Genomic DNA, 24183 nt, shown 5'->3' with positions numbered 1-24183 from the left:
GCAAGAGAGAGGGCATGCCCTCAGCTCCTGCCTGTAGGCTTCCAGTGGTATCTAGTGGGCCACTGTGTGAAACAGGATGCTGGACTAGGTGGGACTTGGGCCTGATCCAGCAGGGCTGTCCTTATGTTCTAATGGTGGGTCTGCTATACATGAAGATGGCATCTGAGAAGCTATTGGGTTGTATCCGCAGTGGTGCTCATCGAAGAACCTTTTGTAGTTGCAATGGTCGACAAAGTTGCACTATCACTAGCAGAATCACCTAAATGCATGTTGTACAAGGAGTTTTCCATTTGCATATGAGCTTGTGCAGGAAGTTGTGCAACAATGGCAACATGTGCTAGTGCAAGAATGAGTCTGAAACAGAGCTGAATTTCTTTGTACAAGCACTGTGCTTACACTAACGCAATAGTATCTATACTAGTACCCAGAATGTTGGGGGGCAATATGCTAAATCATTGTAAACCGCTTAGAGAGCTTCCAGCTATAGAGCGGTATATAAATGTAAGTGCTATTGCTATTGCTAGTGTAAGACTAGTCTGGACTCCACCTACTGTGTATATACACAGCATTATTGTGTTTTCTGTTGTACTCAGATCTTTGTTTTCAACTGAATGCTTTTTCAGTGTCTTCAGATCTATGGCCCTATGACATAGCTTTTCTTGCATGGGAGCCCCTGCCTCCTGACAGCAGGTTTACATACCATGTCAATGATGTTCAATGCAAAAGGGACATTATCTGGTGAACCAACATGTGTGTGCAAAGTGATAAGGCCACACATCAGGTTTCATTTTTTGGATAGATGCCTTTTCTTCAGCTCCTGTGACAGCCCCACAAACTGTGTTTTAAATCTGAGCGAGTTTTAGAAGCGGTTTATGACTTTGATGGGAGAAAGCCACAGAGCAGAAAATTGTCTGGAAAAGTTAGGAACACATCCGTGGATCATTGCCCAAGGCCTAATACTGCAACGCCAGACATTTCCCTTTTCCTGTTCCGCAGTATCTAGAAGCATGCTCATGGCACATTTCTGTAATGTTTACATGGAAATTAATCTCCTGGTTTTTGTCAGGTTGTCTGTCAAAGAGCCAGTGCTTTTCTGCTGATTTAATAGAAGGTTATTGTCTAGATATTGCATAGTTTATTTATGAGATTGCAAAGGGTTTTTTTTTCAATTATTATTAGCAGCCCCATATGGATGTGTATAAACAAATTGCCACTTGGAATGGGCCATGCTGTGCAACTAATACAGCTTACTGTTCTTTGAGACTTGGGTGGTTTTTCTTGCACTATCTTAGCATTTGACTTTTGTAAAGCAAGTTGTGCCTTATGCAAAGAAGCAAAAGAAATATGGATATGACACCCCAGAGAGCAACTCGGCAGGCCAAATTACACATTGCATGCAAATATATGTAATGGTAGCCTGATTGTGCTTGCTCTCTCTCTCTTAACAATCTGCTGCAGAAAGGGCTGTTTGGAGCAGAGAAGTGGGAGGGATAGTTTGCAAATCCTAAAGTGGGGAAAGCCACCGGAGAGGGATTTGGAGTGAATAAATGGTGGGTGGCAGAAAGGGTTGAGTACCCTCATGCCACTTCTCTGCCTGCTCTCAACTGCCCCCTTCCAAAGTGGATTTTACTATTAAAAAAATAAGTGGTTGGCTGGGTGGATATTATTATTTTATTATTAATAATAAAAAATAAGTGGGTCGGTGGGTGGATTTGGGTTATGAGTAAGTGGTTTTTTAAATGTGTGGTGTGTAGTTTGGCCCTGTGCCAGGAACTCTTGGGCTTGACCTGTGAATCTCATGAGGCTGGCCTAGTGAGCTTGCCCTCGGAGTTCTCCTCGGATGGGTACAGATGGGAATAGTAGTGACATCAGCTCTGTGATTGGCAGGTGGTACGATGCCTCTGGATTGGCCAAACATCGCATTAATACTGGGAGCTTGATGTTTGGTTCTTGACTGGCTAACAAAGCACACCTTCTGCTGCCACAGGCAACTGATCCCAGGAATCCTGGGCTGGGGAGCACACATCCAGACCAAGATTTAGCTAGAATCACCCATGGCCCCAGTCATGCCCTGACTCTTTGGAAGTTTTGTGCAGATGTAGCTTCTGCTAATTAATTTCATAGTGAAATAATTGCAGTGATCTGAAGAAGAAGCCAAAAGAGATGAGTAAAGTACTGGGGTTTTCAAGTGAGGCTAAGGATTGCCTTGCTTTGAGAATATAAACAGTCATTTTTAATTCTTAGAACAGTATCTAGATATGTGACGATTTAAATCAAATGATTCCCCCCCCCCTTCAAATGTGCAGTTTCTTATTCCTGTGAGCCACCTTGGCCTTGAAGATGAATATTACCTTTCACTGAGTTGGCAATTGTCACTTTGACCTCTACTCAACTAGAAAGCAGTGAATATGATGTTTCTAAAAAGTGAGACTGTGTTTGAATATCCATTGTGCAGACCAGTGTAATAGTGTTAAATTCAAAAATAGATTTAAGCAGGACTTAATTTGCCACTAGAGCTCACCAGGGTTTTGCCCTAGCATCTGTGTTCAGTGTTAGGTCTCTAGTCAGGTTCCTGTGAAATAAGAATAGATCAAAGTGCCCCATATCAGATGCAGACAGTGAGTTTTGCAAACTATTGGCCGCATTCAGATGTACACAATAGCCACAGTTAACCATTACAATTCCTAACTCCAATTCGCGGCACATATCTACAGCAAACCACCATTAGCCTAACTGGAGTTGAGGAGAGGGCAGCCCCTCCCTGCCGCTTGGTCTCTCAGCCAGCTCTGCGGCCAGACTGTGGGAAAGCATGACTGCGTCAGCCGCTCGGCTGCGATTGGCTGTGATCTCCAGAGGGATGTGCTGAGCATGAGCGTGCATTTTCAGAGTCCCCTGCCTGCCCTCGGAAATCCCTTTAAATGCCCTGCAATGCCAGTGCTGCTTCTGCCAGCCATGGCAGCGCTGCCCCCCACAAGTGGCCCCACACTCTGAAAGCACCATGCAAACTTCAATTGCCGGGGCGGGGGTTGGGAACCCAGGGTGGATGGAATCCCGTTTTCATTGCAGGAGGGGAGGGGATAACCCACATTTGCTACAACAGGATATGCAGATGGGGCAGGGCAAAGGATGCTGGGAGGAGTGTCACACCATGATCAGGGAAGATGTGAGGGGAGAACCCAGCAGACCACTCCAGCCAGGCCCATGACTAAGCCACTGCAAACAGCTTGCTGCCCAGTAGGCGATCACTCTCATGAGAGAGCCAGTCTACTGGGGATATGCCTGTGTGTGTTAAGGTGTTATCCCCACTCGTGGACTGTAAGCTTACAAGCTGAGCTGCCCACTTAACCACCAGGGAATCCAAGGGATGCCTGCTCTATTTGGACCCCCTACTCTCTTAGTTGAAAATGGGCAGGCAACTTCCCTCCCCCCCCCAATCCTTCTGCAGCCTTACACATACCCCAAAGGATGTCCGCACACCCCATGTGCCATAGCCTGGTACCCAGAGGGCATCTAGATTGTGCCCTTTCCCTGGCACATACATGGTGTTGATGGAGGGCTGGACACCAGTATGAATCTTTCCACTCATTCAGAACTCCCTGTTCCCAGTCCATCCTCCCACTGTATGTAGATCTTCAGGCGCAGGGATGGACATTAGAAGGAAGCCCCCATTCTCTGGACACCCCCTATTTAGAGGGCAGCTCACTCTTTCAGAGCACTCATGGCCTGACACTTTCATGAGGGAGGTGTTAGGCGGAGAAGGGAATGTATTGCCCTCTTGAATCAGCTATACCTTTTCCAGGCAAATCACTTCTTTCTTCTCCACTCAGATGGTCCCTCTCATGAGCTGTCCAGCGGTGTCCCCATGGCCTGTCACTCTCATGCCTGGCTACTGAGCCTGGGGTCGGATGGTGGGATCCTTGAAAAAGGATCTCAGTTGACCCAAGACTATCTTCAGTGATCTGTCCTGCTCATGAGCAAGCCTCTGGGGGCATGAACTCCCCAAAGGGGAAAAGGCTAGGGCCCCCTTCCCCACCCTTTCTGTGTGAAAAATAGAGCTTGGCTGCTCTAGCTTCCCTGCTTGGGTCTTTCCTGCTTGGGTCTTTGGGTCTTTCAGACCTTGCCAATAACACCCCCCCACACAAATCATTTGCATGGACGGTGCGGGCAGTGGACCCTTCCAGCCATCTGAAATTCTCAGGCCAGGGCCGGCGTGGCAGCATATGTAAATCTCAAAGTGTGATGTAGAGAGCCCTGGTTTCCAGCTGCCCTGGGTTGGCTGTGTCACCCTTTGGGGGCTGCGGGTAGGGGTACACATCTCCACATTGGTGGGTGGGTTGGCATGGCACAGGGTTTGACAGTGGCTTGGTGGTGGTCACGGAGATCAGGACAGCACTCGCCCAAATACCCGTCCCCGCAGCTTTTCTGCATGGAGCATCCTCCCGCGTTCCCCTTAGTCTGCCACTCTCGTGAGAGAGTGATCTATGGGCAAATGGGCAATTCTGTCAGTCTCCAAACCACAGCTGCCACAGTGGCAACACTGCTGCACTGGCCTGCTCATGAGTAAGACTTATGGAGCAAATATCCCCACCCGGAGAAGGGGCTGGCTGCCCCACCCCCACCCCGTGCTTTCTGTGTAGAAAAACAGAACTTGGCTGCTCCAGCTTCTCTGATTGGGTCTGGCTTCTGGCTTCTCCCTCCTGGTGCCGTGATGGGGTGCCCTGCTTGTGCTTCCATTTGGGGTGTTTGTGCTTGTGGGCATCCATGACTCTTGCCTCCAAGCAGCTTTGTGGCTTGTCCGGCTGGCCAGTCTGGCGTGTTGGCGTCCCTGTAGCCTGGCAACTCCGCAGCTGCATGAGTGACAGGAAGGGTGGGGCTACTTTTCTGAGCAGTTGCCAGCGAGAAGTGCCAAAAGCATGGAGCAGCCACATCCTCAGGTGGGTCTGCGCTACGACCTCTATGATTGGGGTTTGGCAATGGGTGCTTAACAGTGGTTATGGGCAAGTCTGCCTTCGGGTGTAACAGTTTGGCAAAAGTGTGGTTGTCGGTGATGAAACTTAGCAAAAACCTCAGGTTCCAATTGGAGTTTGGCATGGCAAACTGGAATTAACTTCAGACCCTTAACAGTGGCTTTGCACGTTCAGGAGTACTACAGTTACAACACCTGGCAGTTTTAACTTCAGTTAAAGTGTACATGTGAACCAGGCCTATTGAGTAATTTCAGTCCCCCCACATATGAGTGAGTAGGGGAAGATCAAAGGATGAGTCCAGGCTTTTTTGTGTGCGCTCAAAATTAAGCACTGAATTTACTTATGTGTTGCAAAAAGTACTATCAACCCAACCCAAGCTAAGGCTTTCCATGAGCTCAGATTAATTCTCACAGCTGATCCTACTGTGATGGGATCTGTTTTTCTGAGTAAAGTCTACCAGAGGTTTCTGATCTTTCATGTGTGTCTTGGTTGCTCAATTGTATATGAATGGCCATTTTGTATGTAGATAAAAATGTATCTGAGACATAACCAGTTCTCACATTCCTGTGCAGTCAGTGGTGGTGATAGTGGGCTGCTGTGGGCCATGCACTCTTCACAACTAAATGCATGGTATTACATATAGGGTTAGGAACATTGGTCCATCTAGCTCAGTATTGTCTACACAGACTGACAGTGGCTTCTCCAAGGTTGAAGGCAGGAGTCTCTCTCAGCCCTACCTTGGAGATGCCAGGGAGGTTGTCAGGGAGATGCCAGGGAACTTGGAACCTTCTGCATGCAGCTGCTCTTCCCAGAGCAGACCCACCCCCTAAGGAGAATATTTTAAAGTGCTCATACATGTAGTACCCAATTCAAATGTAACCAGGGTGGATCCTGCTTAGCAAAGGTGACAATTCATGCTTGTGACCACAAGAACAGCTCTCCTGCCTGTTCTCATTAGAAATGAGCGGAACCCAGCATTTCTGGGCTACCAGATGTTCTGCACCTCTAATACAGTCACCAAAACATCCATGGAAAATTGGGATGTTTATATACCAAAATGTTGGTAGTTTAAGTTTTGAATCTGTAATGCTCTTAAGTGGGTAGATTGAGGCCCATATCAGGAGAACAGTCTATGAGCAGAGGCATGGTGAGCTGATGTGGGTAGATTTATTCAGATGATGTTAAGCTAGTGCTTCAGGATGGCTATCGCTACCATCACTGCTGCTACTGCTAAGCAGTGGGTAATGGCAGCAGGACTGGGACATTGGCTAGGTGATTGGGTCTGGTCCTAGGCCTGGCATTTCAGTATATGTATGCTAGTCCTTTGTGCTCTAAGTACTGCCCAGCATGGTGGGTTCTTAAACTACCTCTGGTGTAATGTTCCATGCATGTTCAGGTACATTTAGTGGGCTGGATCTGACCTCTCTTTCATTAGAAAATTGTAGTTATTGTATTTCTAGAAGTCTGAAAATGTTATTTTTTTATTATGCATTTTGTGGTCTGACATGTCATAAATAAGAAATGAAATGGAGCATGGAAGCATGTTATAGTGGCAATTGCTGGTAACAAATTTGTTAATTACATTTAAACAGTATGTTAAAAATGTGACAATAATGAAGCATTATTCTTAATTTATAATTTTACACACACACACTTGCTTTTCTGCTGCATGTTGCACTCCAGATCTTGCCAACATTAATAACCTATTGTGCAGAATTTAGCTGCCAGAAAACATTTTTAAACTAACTTCAACTGCCATTAAAAAAAGAAATGACTGTTAAATAAGAGGCATACTTAAACCTATTGCTTTTGATGGTTTTAAGCATATCTAGGCTGGGTTAGATTGTGGCCTGTGACTGCCATTACAACTTTTAAACAAAATAGTGGCATTACTTAATTTCAGATTTTAGGACCTCTCCAGAGTTAAACCTTACTGATGAACTGCAAGCTATAAGACTATACTTACCAGATTCAGCAGTTTTATCTCTTGGGTCTCTTCCCCTCTCGCACTATTTCAAATCTACAGCCATGCATCATTGGAAATACTGAATGAAATACAAATGAAGGGGAATATACATTCAGTGTTTTAAAGCCAATCTGCAGTGGCACAGTGAGGAAGCAGCTTGCCTAGAGTGCAAAAGGCTGTTAGTTCAAATCCCTGCTGTAGTGCTTCCCAGACTGTACGTAGTAAATACATTTGTAGTCACCTATATTGGGCAGCAGTGCTATAAGTAGTTGCTGAAAGGCATCATGTCATACTGTGTGGGAGGAGGCACTGGTAAACCACTCCTGTATTCTACCAAGAAAATCACATGGAATGTGATCACTAGGAGTCGACACCAACTCAACAGCACAATCTTTTGAGCTAGAATTGGTCTGAGAGTCCACCCCCTCCCCAGTTTTATTCTCAGCTATAAGGTGAACTGAAATAAATATGTGGGAGGGGGCAGAAATCTGATTAACCATGCGCTATTAGAATCTCATGCAGACTCTTCTTCAGAAGTGGAACTGTTTCCCTGTACTGAATCCATTATAGTTCCAGCAAAGGCTGCATCAACAGCAAAACCACTTACCTCCTGGAAATGAATTTTCTCCTCCCTTCAGAATGAGGCATCAGAGATCGCTCTCGAACAACCTAGCCTATTGTCTGCAAATCAAGAGAATGAAAGGCTCTCTTGATGCCTCTTCGGTTTCCATTTATTTTCTTCAGCTGAAACAATAGCCAAAGTGTTCATACAATATATTGTCGCCCCCCCACCCAATCATTTCTTTTGTTGTGCTTTCAGTGTAAACTGTATTCATAATCATATCAAACAGAGAAGACACACTTCATTAGTGACCTCGGTTCTGGGCTAATATCACTTCCTTGTCCTTTGTTAAGCAGTTTTCCAGAAAAGATGCTGAAAAGATGCCTTGCAAAGTCTCTGAGATTTGAAAGCAATAAAAAAGAAAAGAAAATATATAAGGGATTATTCTCGGCTAGCTTTAGATCAACAGATGTAGGGTAAAACAGCAGCCGTGGGCTTTACCGTTATTTATTTATTTCCAATTTTTCATTACTTCTAGCTCTTCTGTGGGGTGTATGCATATAACCTTCAGTCTTTATTTTGTATGTCCAATGACCACCGGAACCTTATCTTTTCTGAAACACATTGGCCTGAATGCACTGCACAATACTCTGTGTTCCCTGTGGAGCTTTGGACATTTTGTCTTTCCGTCAGCAGGGTGCCATACTGGAGAGCAAACTACTTTTGGAATGCTGGATGATTTCAAAAGCAGATTGTGACTTGGTCTTGGGATCTGCCACTCAAAGGAAAAGATTTTTTTAAAAAAAAAAACTCAGAGAGAGTGCCAGTGTTCCCTCTAACAGGGATTCCCAGATGTTTTTGACTACAACTCTCATAATCCCCAGCTGCAATGGCTTTTGCTTGGGGATTATGGGAATTTTAGTCAACAACATCTGGGAATCACTGTTAGAGGGAGCACTGGAGGGTGTGCATGTTTGTTATTAGATCCTGCCTGTCTGGGCCAGTTCATATTCTGAATGGTTTGGTTGCTATGATGTATGTAATGTATGATGATGTGGCTTCTCTCCATACACAGCCATCAGCTGCCAGTGATCCTCAAACTTTTCAAAGTACATGATCTGATGCACTGATTTTCAAGCTTCCTGTCCTCCAGGACTTCTTTCCACATCCATTTGTCAGCTGTGGAACCCTTGTTCATTTGTGATAGAATCCTGGAGCACATTTTGGGGCTTCCTCCTGCAGGGCTGGCTGGGCCTGTTGAGCCTCACCATTGCCCTGTGCCAACAAAATGTGTACCCTAGAATGTGACTAGTGCTCCTTCAATTGTACAGTGATCAAGAAGATCAGGAAAGGTGGGCAAGCTGTCTTACTGAGGAACCCCTGGCAAATTTCAAAGGAAACTCAAGGTTTCTTGGAACCTTATTTGAAAATCGCTGATCTAGTTGTGCCCAACATCCCATCTTCAGCACATACCTCACTTTATTTTTAACACCTCAGACATTTCTGTTCCATGGACCTAACAAAGTAGGACACAATTATGCTCCCTCCCCCTCCATGGTTCAAATCCTCCAAACCCTGTCCAAATCTTGGCCACAGTTACTCACGATCTGCTAACCTCTCGCTTAATTTCAGTAATGTGTTGTATGTGGGGCTGCCTTTGAAAATAGTCCGGAAACTGCAGGTGGTACAAAATAGAGCTGCAAGGTTATTAACTGGGACTAGACAGTTTTTATCTTATTATTCCAATGCTTTATCAGCTACACTGACTCCCAGTCCATTTCCAGGACAAATTCAAAGTGCTGGTTTTAACCTTTAAAGCCTGGGACCAGGTTACCTGAGAGAGCACCTTGCCCCATATGTCCCTACCTTAAAGTCATCTTCAGAGGCCCTCCTCTGGGTGCCCCTGCCACACAAGGTGGGTGGCTACCAGTGACAGGGCCTTTTCGGTTGTTGAACCCCATTTAAGGAATGGCCTCCCCAGTGAGGCTTCATTACTTTGTTCTTTTAGATGCCAGGTAAATAACTTTTTGTTTACCCAGACCTTTTAAATTTTGGTTTTGAGATGTGTTCAGATTTTTATCTAACTTTAAAATGCATTTTAAGCTGTTTTGTATTGTATTTTGTATTTTCTTTTTACCTTCTTTTGGTCTGTTTTGATTTAATGTGTTACGTGTTTTTATTGTATGTTTTAATCCTCTGTTGTGAGCTGCCCAGAGAACAATTTGTTATGGGGCGGCTAACAAAGGTTGTTATTTATTATTATGACTCTTTTCAGCTCTACTTTTATTCCTTTGATCCTGCTTTCCATGTGACTCCAATTCACTCTCCCTGTTAACCAACAGAATCCCTAGTCCAGTGCATTCCCCCACCCACTGCTGAAGCCACTGCATTGATAGAAGGGAACTTGTTCTTCAGAATGTGGTCAGTCTTCATCATTGATGGTGGGGACACATGCAGAAGAAATGTCCACGATACAGAAATGAGTATTTGTTTGTTTGCTTTATAGCTATGTGGATGTTACTGTATTAATGTAAAATGAGATTTATTTAACTTAAACTGGAAAATTAAATAGTTTTAAGAAGAACTATGTATAAATGTCAAGAAAAAGTCTACTTATCAACTTATGGCTTTACCATGCTTTAAAAAAAAATTGACGAGCCTAATTCCTAAATAAGTGGTAGATAATGATCTGTTGAAGCAGTATCTTTGCTAGTTACAGCATAGAAAAAAAGATCAAATTGCATGATTAGTGAAAGTTAAGACTAGGCTAAATTGCAAAATCAATGTTTTCAAGGTAGACTACGCTGCCGACTGAGGCTGTCTGGAGATTTTTTAAAGTTCATAAGCACACTGCTGTTGTAAGAGGTGAGAGCTGCTCAGCTGTGATGATGAGATTGCTTGAGCATCTGGTAATTAATCCCAACTTTGGGGAATTTCAAATCTTTGCCAAATATGCATGAAACTTAAATCAGTTGATGTGGAAGGACATTCTTATTCTCATGTGTAGATCATTCTTGAGTAACAGGAAAATATTGAAAAACACCTTTGCGCATTTAATTCAGCTAGCAAGAAGTCACAATAAATACTATATCTGAGGCCGTTAGAGAAATAGCAACATAGGAAGCTGCCACATACTGAGTCAGACCATTGGTCCATTTAGTTCAGTAATGTCTACACAGACTGGCAGCAGCTTCTCTAAGGTTACAGGCAGCTGTGTCTCTCAGCCCTATCTTGGAGATGCCAAGGAGGGAACTTGGAACTTTCTCCATGCAAGCATACAGATGCTCTTCCCAGAGTGGCCCCATGCCCTGTGGGGAATATCTTACAGTACTCACATTCAAATGCAAACCAGGGTGGGCCCTGCTTAACAAAGGGGATAATTCATGCTTGTTACAAGAAGACCGGCTCATAAACCAGCTCTCCTCTCATATTGTGATAGCTATATCAAATCAATGTGTAATTCATCACTGGAGCTCCTGGCCATATGCTCAGTTCAGTTCAGTTGATTATGATCATTTAGGACTCTCCTAAACCTACCCTCCAATAACACAGAGGGCAGCACATCCAGCCGAGCTAATGTCAGGTCTCTTCTGTGTGTTGGGAATGTCAGATTATATAGATAATTTGCTGGTTTTTGCAAGGGCATAGCAGCTCCAAACCACACATAACTTGGTACCAGGCTTAGTTCTATTTGGTGTTCCATACTGGTAATGCGCTGCTTAAGGATCATCTTGGTGTTATCATAGCCTGATGGAACCCCACCTTCCTCTTGTTTCAGAGCCTGCTGGAGCAGGAGGCAGCCCTCAATGACCTAGCGAGGAATGAGTCCCTCAGCGTGTGCGACCTCTACAATGCGGAGTGGAAGCTCATGTCTGAGATGGTGCGGGTCGCTTGGGGGGAGGCGCTCACACACCATCCTCCTGGTCTCTCCTGCAGGTCCTAGTGATCTCCTCATCCCTAACTCTCTCAACCAGGAGTCCCTCCACCTGGGCAAGTCATCGGCATGCACGACATTGCCCTTGATGGTCGGGTCACAGAGACAAGCAAGAACATACTCCTCCCTACCACCCAGCTCATTGACCAGCCTGTTAACAATCCCTGTCCTCAGCCTTCCAGCCAGAGCACACCCCTCTTGCGTGGTCAGCAAAGTCCAGAATTCACCCATCAGCTTCTCTAGGCAGAGAGCTGTGGGCAGGGCCTGGCTCAGAGGAGTGGTGCCAGTACACAAGCCCTTTGTGGCAAATAGGAAGGGCTCGAGTGCCGACACCATCTCAGACATGAGCTTCCACTCTGCTCCAGATCTAAATAAATTAATTTCTTTAACTAGCTGTTTCCTACCTAGTACAAAATCATAGTCAAACCATGATCTAGAACTGTTATTTTTGGATAGGGGACCCGTCACCTGTCAGTAGCAAGAGGGCCCTGTAGTCTCAGAATCAGCATTTGTTAATGGTTTAAAATTTCATTCACTAAACTGGCCATTAAAATAATAGAACTGAAGTACAGCAGTTCCTCAGACTCAAGTAGATCACTCAGACCTTTGGCAGTCTTGTTGGTCCATCTGATTTGAGTACAGGAGACAGGGTCAACATTGATAGAGGTAGGTTCCTCCCAAATAAAGATGTTACAATCTGGAGATCTCATACACAGGGTCAAGGTCACTTACATGAAAGTCAACTTTCACGAGTTGATAATAATCAAGCAAAATTCTGGAGGTTACAAAATATCAATTGCACTAGCTCCCCTCCCATATGTAAACTACCCTATTAAATCACCTTGCAATGACCCAGTTAGTATAAACATATGAAGTCTGCTAACAGATTGCATCAGGCATGTGCCCACATAGTTACTAATTAGAGTTACGCGGCTCTAAAGAGATATCTTCAATCGTGTGTGTGTGTGTGTGTGTGTGTGTGTGTGTGTGTGTGTGTGTGTAGATAGATAGATAGATAGATAGAAAGAATGTGGCATATAAAGTCTCATTGTTGGGAGTCAATATGGGCATTGAAATCAGCACCCAGGATTACTTGGGCTTCTGGAAAAGGAAAAGGAAGTTGGCTTAGACAATCCTCAGATTCTATCCCAAACAAGCTAATTTCTTGTTTTTGCATCTGAGGAGGAGCATATGCATTAACAATCAGCACTGAATAGGAGCTCAATTTTATAAGACAAGCCAAGATAGGGTGGCATGAGGTGTCTAACTTAACACATTGGGCTTGAAGTTTTGCAGTAATACTAATAGATAACCACCCTCTAGGTCTCTCTCATCCATGGCCAGCAGTAGCATAAGATGAAAAAGATACTTAACCATCTAGTTCAGTCTCTCCAAGAGTCCAAGTCCCTTGAAAAAGAATGATGGCAAATGTTCTTAAGTACTCCATAGTAGAAGGATCATTTTCTTTGGCATGTCAACCTGCTATATTCCATGTTATCAATTAGATGTTACAGAACCTATTACTCAGTCAATCTTTAGGAGGTTTGCCAATTACCAGTATATCCATACTGAAGCCACCAGCATTCAGAATATGTGGAATGTCAGTTGAAGCTGCAGGTGCTTTGTTTGGTTCTGCCATTTCGGACACAGTAGGAGGTTCATTTATTGCAGGCTGACTTGAAGATGGTGGGCCATCAGAGGAAAGGAATTGAGAACTTTCTCTGATATTCTGTTCAAAAGCCATCTGAGGTTATTTATCCTATTTTCCAGAATTCTCTGGCTGTATTTCCAGTTGGGCTGCCAGATAACACAGAAAGGTTGCCAAACATGTGTCTGACAAGGTCTAAGTCTGGGCAAGGGATTGCAAACAGTCATGTTGAAAGGAGCATGCCTGCAGAATGACTTCCTGATAGCAAGCCTCCTGGATCTCTTGAGCCACAGATTTAGAATAAATGACATCCTGCAGTCTGTGACCAGAGGATTGATTGATTGACTAAGTGCCGTCAACCCTGTGTCAACTCTTAGTGACCACATAGATTGTCTCCAGGATGATCTGTCTTCAACATGGCCTTTAAGGTCTCTCATTGGTGCATTCATTGCTGTTGTAATCGAGTCTATCCACCTTGCTGTTGGTCATCCTCTTCTCTTTCCTTCAACTTTCCCCAGCATTATAGACTTCTCAAGGGAGCTGGATCTTGGCATAATGTGTCCAAAGTATGATAGTTTGAGCCTGGTCATTTGTGCCTCGAGTGAAAATTCTGGATTGATTTGTTCTATGATCCATTTGTTTGTTTTCCTGGCTGTCCGTGATGTTTTCAAAAGTCTTCTCCAGCACCAGGGTTCAAAAGCGTCAATGCTTTTTCTATCTTGCTTCTTCAGAGTCCAGCTTTCGTATTCATAAAGTGTCATGAGAAAAACCATTGTCTGAACGATTTTAATCTTTGTAGGTGTAGACACATCACGGCATCTAAATATCCTTTCCAAGGCCTTCATTGCAACCCTACCAAGTACTAGTCTGCGCCATAGTTCTTGACTGCTGGATCCTTTACTGTTGACCGTCAGTCCTAAAAGGCAGAAGCTATCCACTACTTCAGTGTCTTCACTGTCAGTTCTGAGGCTGGTTGCTGTACCTATTGTCATTAGTTTAGTCTTCTTTACATTTAGTTGTAGTCTGATTTTTTCACTCTGTTCCTTGACTTTCATTACTAGAGCTTGCAGATCATCTGCATTCTCAGCTATCAGAGTGGTGTCATCAGTGTAGTGCAGGTTATTGATGTTTCTTCCTCCAGAATTAAAACCACGCTTATCTTCTTCCAATCCAGCTTCTCTCAGTATATGTTCAGCATATAAATTGAATAAATAAGGAGAAAGTATACCGCCTTGTCTTACTCCTTTGCCGATCTGGAACCAGTCTGTTTCACCATGTTCCATCTGGACTGTGGCTTCCTGTCCTATGTATAGGTTTCTCATGAGAACAATGAGATGCTCTGGGACGCCCATTTTCCTAAGGATATTCCACAACTTGATATGGTCAATGCTATCGAAGGCATTTCTATAGTCAATAAAGCACATATTGACTTCTTTCTGGTATTCTTTGGCTTTCTCAATTATCCAGCGTGCATCAGCAATGATGTCTCTTTTTCCTTAGCCTTTTCTGAAACCAGCTTGAACACCCGGCATTTCCCTTTCCACATAGGGCTCTAATCTGCATTGGATGATCCTGTGCATTATTTTGCTAGCGTGTGAAATTAAGGATATTGTGTGATGGTTTGAGCAATCTGTCAAGTCGCCTTTCTTTGGTATGGGTATGTAGACTGACCTCTTCTAATCTGCTGGCCACTGTGTCTTTCTCCAAATTTGCTGGCATAGTTTGGCTAGAGCATTGACTGATTCTGTTTCTGTTGCCCGCCATATTTCTGTAGCTATTCCATCAATTCCTGTAGCCTTCTGACTTGGTTATTTATTTATTTATTTATTTATTTATTTATTTATAATGACCAGAGTGCTGATCTAACTTCATCTTCTCGTACTAGAGGTTCTTGCAAGTAGGGAATATCTTGTAGAGTATCTTGGACGTTGACATCCCTGCTGTACAGATTTCCAGTATACTCCTTCCATCTCTGTTTGATCTTCTCTGAATCAGTTACTATCCGTCCTTTGGCATCCCTTAACATATCAATTCAAGGTTGGAACCTCTGAGTTCAGAGATCTTTTGGGAAACTTGCCTTGTTCTTCCATGTCTTTTCCATTCTCAAAGTCTTTACAGATGTCATTGTAGTATTGCTCCTTGTCTCTTCTAACAGCTTTCTGAAATTCCCTATTAAGTTCCTTCATGAAGTCTTTATCTTTCTTGACTTTGGCTTCTCTCCTCTTCTGGGCAATTCCCACCATCCGCTCTGATATCCATTTTGTTGTCTTCTGTTTCTTGGTCTTTGGCAGTCTCTTTTCACATTCATCTTTAACAACTTCTTTGATTTGATTCCACAGTTCCTCTGGTTCCCTATTAATGAGGTTCAGAACTTCAAAGTGGTTCCTGATGTTCTCATTGAAAATGGTGGGTACATTCTCAAGATCATATCATGGAAACTGGATAGCTTTGTTTTTCCACATTCGCTTGACTTGGAACTTGCACATGAGCAATTCATTATCGCTTCCACAATCGTTCCCTGGCCATGTCTTTGCTGTTTTAACTGAGCTCTTCCACCTCCTTGCACCAATAATGTAATCAATTTGATTTCTGTGTACTCGATCTGGTGATGTTCATGTGTATAGGTGCCGCTTTGGTTGAATGTGTTAGCAATGAAGAGATCATTGGCTTGGCAGAATCTAATAATTCATTCTCCTACTTTGACCAGAGGATGCACTATATAAAATGTGATTCTCTTCATTACCTTAGCAAGCATTAAGCAGTTGGTTTGATGAAACGACACTGCCAAGGGGAGCAACACAAGGATCTTCATGGAGTATATCCTCGAATGTCAAGGTGTGACAAATCAATTCATCAGTATGATGCTGAGAAGCACAAGCACATCCAGAGTCAGATCTCCATGGAAGCAATAGTTTCAAAGGAGTGTCCACTGGAGTTGGCTCAGATAAAGAGCATTTCTACAGAGGTTCATCTGTAAGTTGTATTTTATGAGGAGACTTGGGAGCAAGAGTCATACAATCTAGAGCTGATTTTGGCTTGGTAGGAGACACTTATGCATCCAGTTGATTTTTTGGATTATTATCTTTAGTTGAGGAGTACTGGGATAAAGTATTAGAGTCACTGGCTGTCCCACTACTATGTGAAGCATCAGCTGCTTCCCACATAGTAGACTCAAAAAGTGGTATAGAGTCAAGAGGGAAATGTCAATCACTGTCAAATCGTTCTGTGAAGGAGTGACCAGATCTGCCAAATTGGCTATCATTCCTTCATTTTGCCACACCAGCGCAAATTTGCAGTGTCTTGTACCAACACCCAAGAGCTTTGAATTTCTTTGAAAAATTGAAGAATTTCAGGTAAACTTCCTAGATTCTGCACTGAATTTCCTAGGTTCTGCACCCTGCTTCACTCTGTGCACTGGAAGAATCTATTCTGGTTGTCATGGTATCAACAATTTCATTTTGGCAAAGCTTGCTATTGCTGGCTGTATGCCTAGACATTAGTGTTGATTTAAATCTTACCTTCTAGGCAGCTGTTCCAGAGCTAGGAGCCCATTTAACCCTTTCACCACATAAAGCAGAGCTAAAGCTATCCTGAAAACTCTGGTGATATAAATATAAGTCATGAATTGATTGAGTATACGTAGAAATTTAGATGGAACTTTATTCTGATGTAATGTGATGACTAGTCTTCTATGAAAGTTAGCATTTGGCAGCCAATAAAGAGATTAAAAGTCCACTAGTGCTGGGTTACAACAGAGTAATTGGCTCAGAGATCTGAGAACTGCCTTTTTGCTGTTCCAGTGCTTAAAATTAATCAGAGATGACAAATAAATAGAGCAAGTTGATTACTCAAATCCCCTGCCGAGCAAAGAGGCACCTTTTAAAAGTGGTGATTATCTTTATTTAGCAGGGGGAGAGCAACTGGCCCTATCCAACCACAGCACAGCATCCCTCCAGTGGCTGTTGCTGGTTTCTATCTTATGTCTCTTTTTTAGATTATTAGCCCATTTGGAGACAGGGAGCAATCTTCTTCATATATATTTCTCTAAGGCATACCTGTGGCTAATCTCATGCGTGGCAGCTCTCATGAGAGTTCGGGGAACTGCTGGATAGCCATGGGATGGGGGGTGGAAATAATGGCAGCAGCCCACCGGTGGGTGGGTGGGCAAAGATATGGCGGTGAATGGCGCCGGCTAGCCAAAGAAAATGCCAGGTGGCTGGCAGGCAGGTAGGGAAGGGAGAAGATGACAGGGGGTGGGTGGGGAAACAAGAAGATGGTGGGCAGCGGGTGGGCGGAGAAGGATGAAGATGGCGGGCAAGCGGGGAAGAATGAAGTGAGTGGGCAGGGAAACAGACTGCTGGCTGGCAGGGAAGAAAGAAGATGGAGGGCAGGGGGTAGGCGGGGAAGAAGATGGGCGAGGGGAAAGAATGCAGCGGGAGCAGTCAGGCAAAAAAGCAGCAGTGGCGGTAGCCAACTAGGGGCTCAGATGCTCTGTGCCAGACCAGCTAGTTTTATTTATTTATTTATATCTATGCAAACCACTTTGGGAACTTTTGTTGACAAGTGGTATATAAATATTTGTCATATTCGTACTCTGTAGACTAAGAGAGTTTCTAAGGTTTTTAGAGTTGTTTCCAGTTGATGAACATTTTGAGGGGCAAGATAAGGTGTGGGCTTCTGTCACTGCTGCTGGAATACTCTCCTTATAGTCTGTACCCAGGTGGTATTTATGTAGGTCCTCAACTGAGGTGTCCATTACTGTTGTAGCCCACCCCCCACCCCCAGTCTTTGAATCCAGTTGATGCAATTTCTCATAAAGATTTATCAGCATTTCTGTAATGAGGAGAGTCTGCTGCATAAGAATCTCTAATGTACCTGTTTTTTGAGGCTCCTCCAGACTTCAGGGCAGCTCTTGCGGTATCTCCATTGTTAAAAAAGGGATTGCTGCTGTAGTTGTTATTTGTCTTAATTCACCATCTAATTTGTCAGGCTCTTGTTCCAAAACAGAATATCTGTTCCTAGTAGGGAATGTCATCATAGTGTTTTCAAGGTCCTTACCCATTAAAAACTGATTGATTCTTAGTTGTTTTCCTGCCTTTGTCTGCTCTGGCACTGTGTGTGGGCATTTCTTTGAACCCATCTTCCCTTTGCTAGTAAAACAATTTTAGCTACAAGCCAAATAGCAAAACAAAATGTAAGATAAAATATAATTGAATTCTGGAGCTTCAAATAATGCAGGGGAAAGGAAAAAGGAGAAAATATTATCAGGCTGAAGAGCTCAGCACAAAGACTGCAGCTGCATTGCCATCTTGGCCATATGCATATTTCCATACTGTCCGATCTCTCTCTCAGCTTTGCTTCCTACCCCAGGCTCCTCCCCTCTGGTTTGTTCTTCACTCCTGTGGATAGCTCTTTCTTCAAGTCTCTGCTTCCCTTGGTCTATTGCCTTCTTAATGCCCTTCTGTCTAAGAAAAACTTGGTTCAACCAATGGCAGTCAGTTATACTTCTGCTTGTGCCGTAGGTGACATTATTACACCTTAGCTAGTCACTGTGAGAGGCATATTCACACAACTAAAGAGTTACATAGCTTATTATAATACTTTTTTTTTTGGTTTTGCAAGTTTTTGAGAACAAGCTGCTATTATATCACACATTTCCTTGGGGATGTTAGTTGTTGGATCATAGTTTGGATATGCATGGAACTACAGATAACAGATTGGCTGTTTATTAAAAAAAATCAGGAAACATTTCAATAGATGAGCTTCTGGATAAAGTCAAAGCAGTATTTCTCACTTAACACTGAACAATTTAGAAAACATGAGTAAAAGTATTAGCAAGCAAGTAATAGCATGTTTGGATGCTTAGCCAAATGGATCATCTATACAATTAAATAGGTGTATGCAAATACTATACATCTAAGAGACAAGATAGATATGTTAGTGTGTCTGAAATGTAGACAATTGAACATAGTGAGGTCATTCACACAATCAGAAACTGTGTTCTACTCGGGCTTGGGAGCTATGTGTGCTCCAAACATTTGGTTGTGTAGAAGCAAGGTAAGAGGAAAACCTGGGTAGAAGTAAAATTGTGTGGAAGCAAGGAAGGGAGAAAAGCCCAAGTATAGAATAAATATGTTAGAAATATTTGTGAATATACACCTATTTCCTGTCCAGGTTCTCTCATGGGCTCCAACTGTCCCTGGTAAATCACTGTCCTTATTATGTCCTTGTTTTTGCCTCTTGGGGGATGCCTTGTACCATCCCCCCCCCCATGTGAGTTACTAGAGTTGTCATTCTTCAGAATTCAGTTCCTTCCCCAGAGTCTCTAGAAATTAAATTTCCACGTGGAGTAGATTCATTATATCTCTAGTGTAGGTGCAGGTATATGCATCATGTCTCTAGTGTACCTTCATGCCAATGGGTGCACAACACTAAGGCACTATGCAGTGCACAACATATAGTGGGTGGAATCTAGCTATATGTAATAATGTGTAGTGGGGCTTGTCTTTGGTGCGAGAATCTTTGATGCAAGAATTGGTTGCTCCAAGTGTATCACTATTTTCATCTGTGACATATTTGAAGTCTGGGTTTGGCTCATCTGCTTTGGTAATCAGGAATAATGTGTACATGCAGTTGATTAACCTGATATCCATTTGTTCTATGCCTCTCAGGTTGTTCCCGCCCCCCACCCGCCTCCCCACATTCATACCCATGTCCCTATTTTCATTGGTGAGATGGTGGAGGATATGATCTCTGTAGAAAGTCAAAAAAGTCATCCTTGTTTTTGCAAGAGCTTCTCTATCTCTAGTAGGTTTTAAAAGAGTGTTCAAGATGCATTTATTTCATCAAGTCTTTGATCATATGTAAGTTGGTTTTTATTGTTGTCCTGCTTGGGTTGTTGTTGTTGTTGTTGTTTTTGAATTGTTTGAATTGTTTTGAATTGTTTTTGAATTTAATTTTTAACTGTCGTAATGTTTGGTTTTAGCTCTGGTTATATTGTTGGTTTTGTAAACCACCATGAGACATTGTTATGAGGTTGCATAGATATGTAATAAATAAACGAAGTATAGTGAATATATACTGAATTGCAGCTGCAGGGGGGCAACTGTGTTGTGGGTAGAGAGGCCTTAACCCATTGCCCCATTTCCTTTTCCTGCTAATAATCCCTCCTGAAGTAGATGTTTGCCCATAAAGTGACATTTGTTGCTCTGAGGGGAATTTCTAGCAGGACAACAGCACAGGGACAAAGGATTCATCTCCCACTACCTGTGACACAGTCCAGGTACTATGAGATAGATTCTGAGGCTGCACTCCCAAGCAGCCTAGCCCAGGTTAGGGCAGCCGAGCTTGGGCTAGGCTTCTCATGAGGAGTGCTGGGATCTGCGTGGGTCCTGGTACTCCCGCCCAGCCTAACCCTTTCCTGAGCCCAGCTCTAAGCTGAGGTTAAGCAATCAAGCACACCCTTAACCCAACTGCCAGGCTTGTGTGTCTCCTTCAGCTCCACACAGCTCTCCTTGGGCTCCACACAATAGTCCAAAACAGTACATTGCCACTTTATCTAGGAATATGGGCTTGCAACTTAAAAGTCTGCAGACTACAACAAACATTACTTTAGCAATACCTCACTCAATCTCAAGAACAAGGAAGACGCAAAAAATGCCTGCCCTTCACATAGAGGCTGGAAGTTGATGAGAATATTCCCAGAGCCACAATGTAACTTGAAGGATGAGTTCGACCAAAGATAACCCTGGATATATTCTTTTACGATAAGGTTTGGTTCTATAGCTCGGAGCAGTGTGAGTCTGAAGAAATGATAACACAGCTAGAAACCTTTTGGACAGCTCCCTCTGGGAACAGTATTAGTTATCTATAGGCTGATAAGGAGAAAGAGGCCACTTTCTTATCTGGCTTTCTCGATCTTACTAAATTTTTATTGTGACAGGTCAAAGCAAAGGGGAGAAACCTAGGACAAAAGTAAAAGTTCAGGGGTTAAAGTGAAGCAAAGCTTTGTTATTAGGAGAGGATAAAAGGAAACAAAAGTTGTGAATGTAGATTAGTGCTTACAAAATGCTAGAAAGTATCAAACAGGTTGAAAAAACATGCCACGAGACCAATATGAGGTTCCCAACATGGTTTGTTTAATCTCTGGGGACATTTGAAGGGGAGAATTGGAAAATGGAAAGGAAATACTTAATCCTGCTTCTACTTGCTGATTCTCTCCTGCAAATGCCTCCCTCCCCATCCAAAGGTTTTAAACTGAATTTCCCCTCAGCTGGACTCAGAGACAGAGAAGTAACCTTGGCTGGGGAAAGAAACAGCCTCCAAGAGGAATTTGAAGGATAGAATAGGAAAGGTTACTCCTTCCTGCAACTTGCCAGTTCTTCTCTCTAGATTGTTTTATCTAGTTCTTCTCTCTGCCTGGCATTCATGTTACCTTGGGAAATGTGGTTTTTGAAATAAAACAAACTAATCCCCATGTTCACCATTCTGAGCTCGGTGGAGATAGAATGAGATTCAAATGTGAAATTTAATTAATATAATGTGGAAAATGGCCTTACTGTCCTCACTTTATCATATCCCTGGAACACGTCCATGAACGTCTTATTGCAGTGGAAAATAATTAGCAATTTTCAACTCAATTTGCTTAGAGTGAGGTGAAGAGGAGGCCTGCCTGGCTCCAGGTCTTGGCCTTTGTTTGTGCTGTCTGATTAGGCTTGAATGTGGCGGGGGGGACTACCTTCTGGTACGACTTATGAACTTTCTCACACAGAAAGCACATTTTCAAATAATCCAAGTACAGGAGGTGTTTGTTCATCTAAAAAAAAAAACCCTTTGGGGATAGGGAAACTTGACCGTTCCCTTTGCCTTTCAGGAAGCTTATCCCAAAGTGATTGGGGGGGGGCGTGGATATTGTGACTGCATCATGTCCCAGACAGGTTCATTGGTCCATCTTGAGTTTCAACAATGGCAGGAGTGCTAGGCAGGCTCCAGACCTCGGACTGCTCCAAGGAGAGCAAGAGTCAGGTCAGGGATCCAGAACCTCAGACAGTTCCAACCAGGAGATCTTGAACTGGCTAGACAGGAAAGATGTTGTTCCACTATGCCCCCCCCCCGTGTTTTTATGTTTAATTTTTTGTGGAAGAAAATAAATTACAAAAGACAGAATTCAGCTCTGAACAGACAAAAATCTTCATTTTGTGGGTCGAATATTACTTAACTGAGAATATTTTTTAAATACAATCATAAAATTACAAAAAGTATTTTCAGACTCTCAGATCTTGTATATGCAGTGTTTTTTGGTATCAATAAAATTTGAAAAGACAAGGTCTGGACTCAGTTGCAGGCTTTTATAGGCTGTTAGTTAAGTACATTTGTTTTGCCCTGTCCTTTCCCTGGTAATTCATGATTCCCTGTGATTTAAAGGGTCTTGCCTGATTTTCTAGGCACAAGTTGGCATTCTGCCTAATGAAGCATTGGCCCAGAAAGATGTGTCCATGTTACCTTTCCTAGCTGTGCATCACTGGATGTGGAGAAGGGAGTAAATGTTGCTACTCGCATCTTTCTCCAGAAGTGCTTTGTGCCTCCCAAAGATATGTCCTTGAGGGTGGCATATGGTACTTCTGGAGGCAGAGGAGATCAGTGAAATTCATCTTCCCCATTGTGTGCATAGGTGCTGTGGTAGTAGTGAGGAAGCTCTTCAAAACACAGAGTGTTATTGTCAGGGTCCTGCCGCCACGACTCACCTGGGCACGGGCATGGTGGCAGTCCCCTTTTTCCTGGCTCAGAGATTATGGGCCTGCCTCCAAGTGACCCTTGTGGCCCTTCGTTGGGCTTGCTTCACCCCCTCTGGCTCCCATGGGCAACTGACGTATTGTTAGCTGCCAGTAGCGAGGTCTCGCGAGACCTGGGAGCAGACCCACAAGATCACATGTCGAAGTATCTGTGAGACTTTGGATGGATATAATGAATGGCCAGCCATTGATGAGGGGCGAGACTGGTGAGAGCTGCCCAGCAATTGGGAGCTCGAGGAGCCAGAGACCAAGGGACAAGTACAGCACTAACCAGAATCCTGTGGTGAGAACAGGCATCTGGAGAGCAGTAGTCCATGCAGCCTAGACTCTGAGGCTGGAGCCGACCCCCTTTATGTCCAGGAGCAAGAAGGGACCCCTACAGTTCTCTTTAAAAAAATTTCATCTGTATGTGGAACATTTTGTTCTGGGCAGCTGTATCAAGGCAGTGTGTGCACACATGCATTCAGAGTGGGGCCTTCCTGATTAAACCTGAGCGGGATCTAAAATTAACTGAATGGACATTAAAAAAAACTTGTGAGTGTGCATACATGCGCACACTTAGAGGGAACTGCCTATGTGTTGCTACAACTGTACCAAATTTGGTCCAAATCAGTTCTTTCTTGCAACTCAAATGTTCTTGCATCTGCCATCTTGAACTGGGGTGGATGACATCATCACAAACTGCACTGTTGAGGTGTCCCTTTGTGTCACTCACTACAACAGCACCAAATTTGGTCCAAATTGCATAGACAGTCCACAAGGTAGCCCACTTGCACCTAAAATGTCCATGCATCCGCCATCTTAAATCCAGTTGGATGATGACATTACAAATTATTCCCTTGAGCCATCCCTATGTGTCCCTACAGCTGTAGCAAATTTGGTTCAAATCTGGCAGTTCATAAATTAGCCTAGTTATGCCACAAACGTTCATGCATGCACCATCTTGAATGGGGTGGATGACATCATTACAAGCTGCACCACTGAGGTGTCCCTATGTATCACTCACTAAAACTGTGCCAAATTTTGTTCAAATTGGTTAAATGGTCCACAAGTTAGCCTACTTGCATCTCAAAAGTTCACGCATCTGCCATCGTGAATTGGGGTAGATGACATCATCAAAAACTATGCTGTTGAGGTGTCCCTACAGCTGTACCCAATTTGGTTCATATTGGTCCCAGCATTGAGAAGTTGATAGGGACACACACTGCCAGGTGATCTCATAAGCTCATTTTCCTTAAGGGAAGTAGGTTAAAAATGGGAGGGTTAATTCATTCTTCATGCCCCAAGCTCTGATTTCTCCCCCAGTTTTAGCCAA

At 43.5% G+C, this 24183-nt stretch overlaps 1 long non-coding RNA gene across 5 annotated transcripts in view; it reads right to left on the bottom strand.

Annotated features, from left to right (window-relative positions):
• The window catches only part of LOC128322235 (uncharacterized), a 192196-nt gene that overhangs the window by 95247 nt on the left and 72766 nt on the right, over positions 1–24183 (bottom strand). For 3 of the 5 annotated variants that reach the window (XR_008305612.1, XR_008305611.1, XR_008305615.1), the window contains exons 4-5: positions 7541–7614; positions 6934–7012 (exon numbers count right to left, since the gene is read on the bottom strand). This is a non-coding gene — a long non-coding RNA (uncharacterized LOC128322235). The remainder of the gene's footprint in view (positions 1–6933; positions 7013–7540; positions 7615–24183) is intronic. The other 2 variants (XR_008305613.1, XR_008305614.1) reach the window with 1 other exon arrangement.

The sequence above is a fragment of the Hemicordylus capensis genome, chromosome 4, assembly GCF_027244095.1.
Source record: "Hemicordylus capensis ecotype Gifberg chromosome 4, rHemCap1.1.pri, whole genome shotgun sequence".
NCBI lineage: Eukaryota > Metazoa > Chordata > Lepidosauria > Squamata > Cordylidae > Hemicordylus > Hemicordylus capensis.
This window is presented reverse-complemented; position numbering and strand designations above follow the sequence as displayed.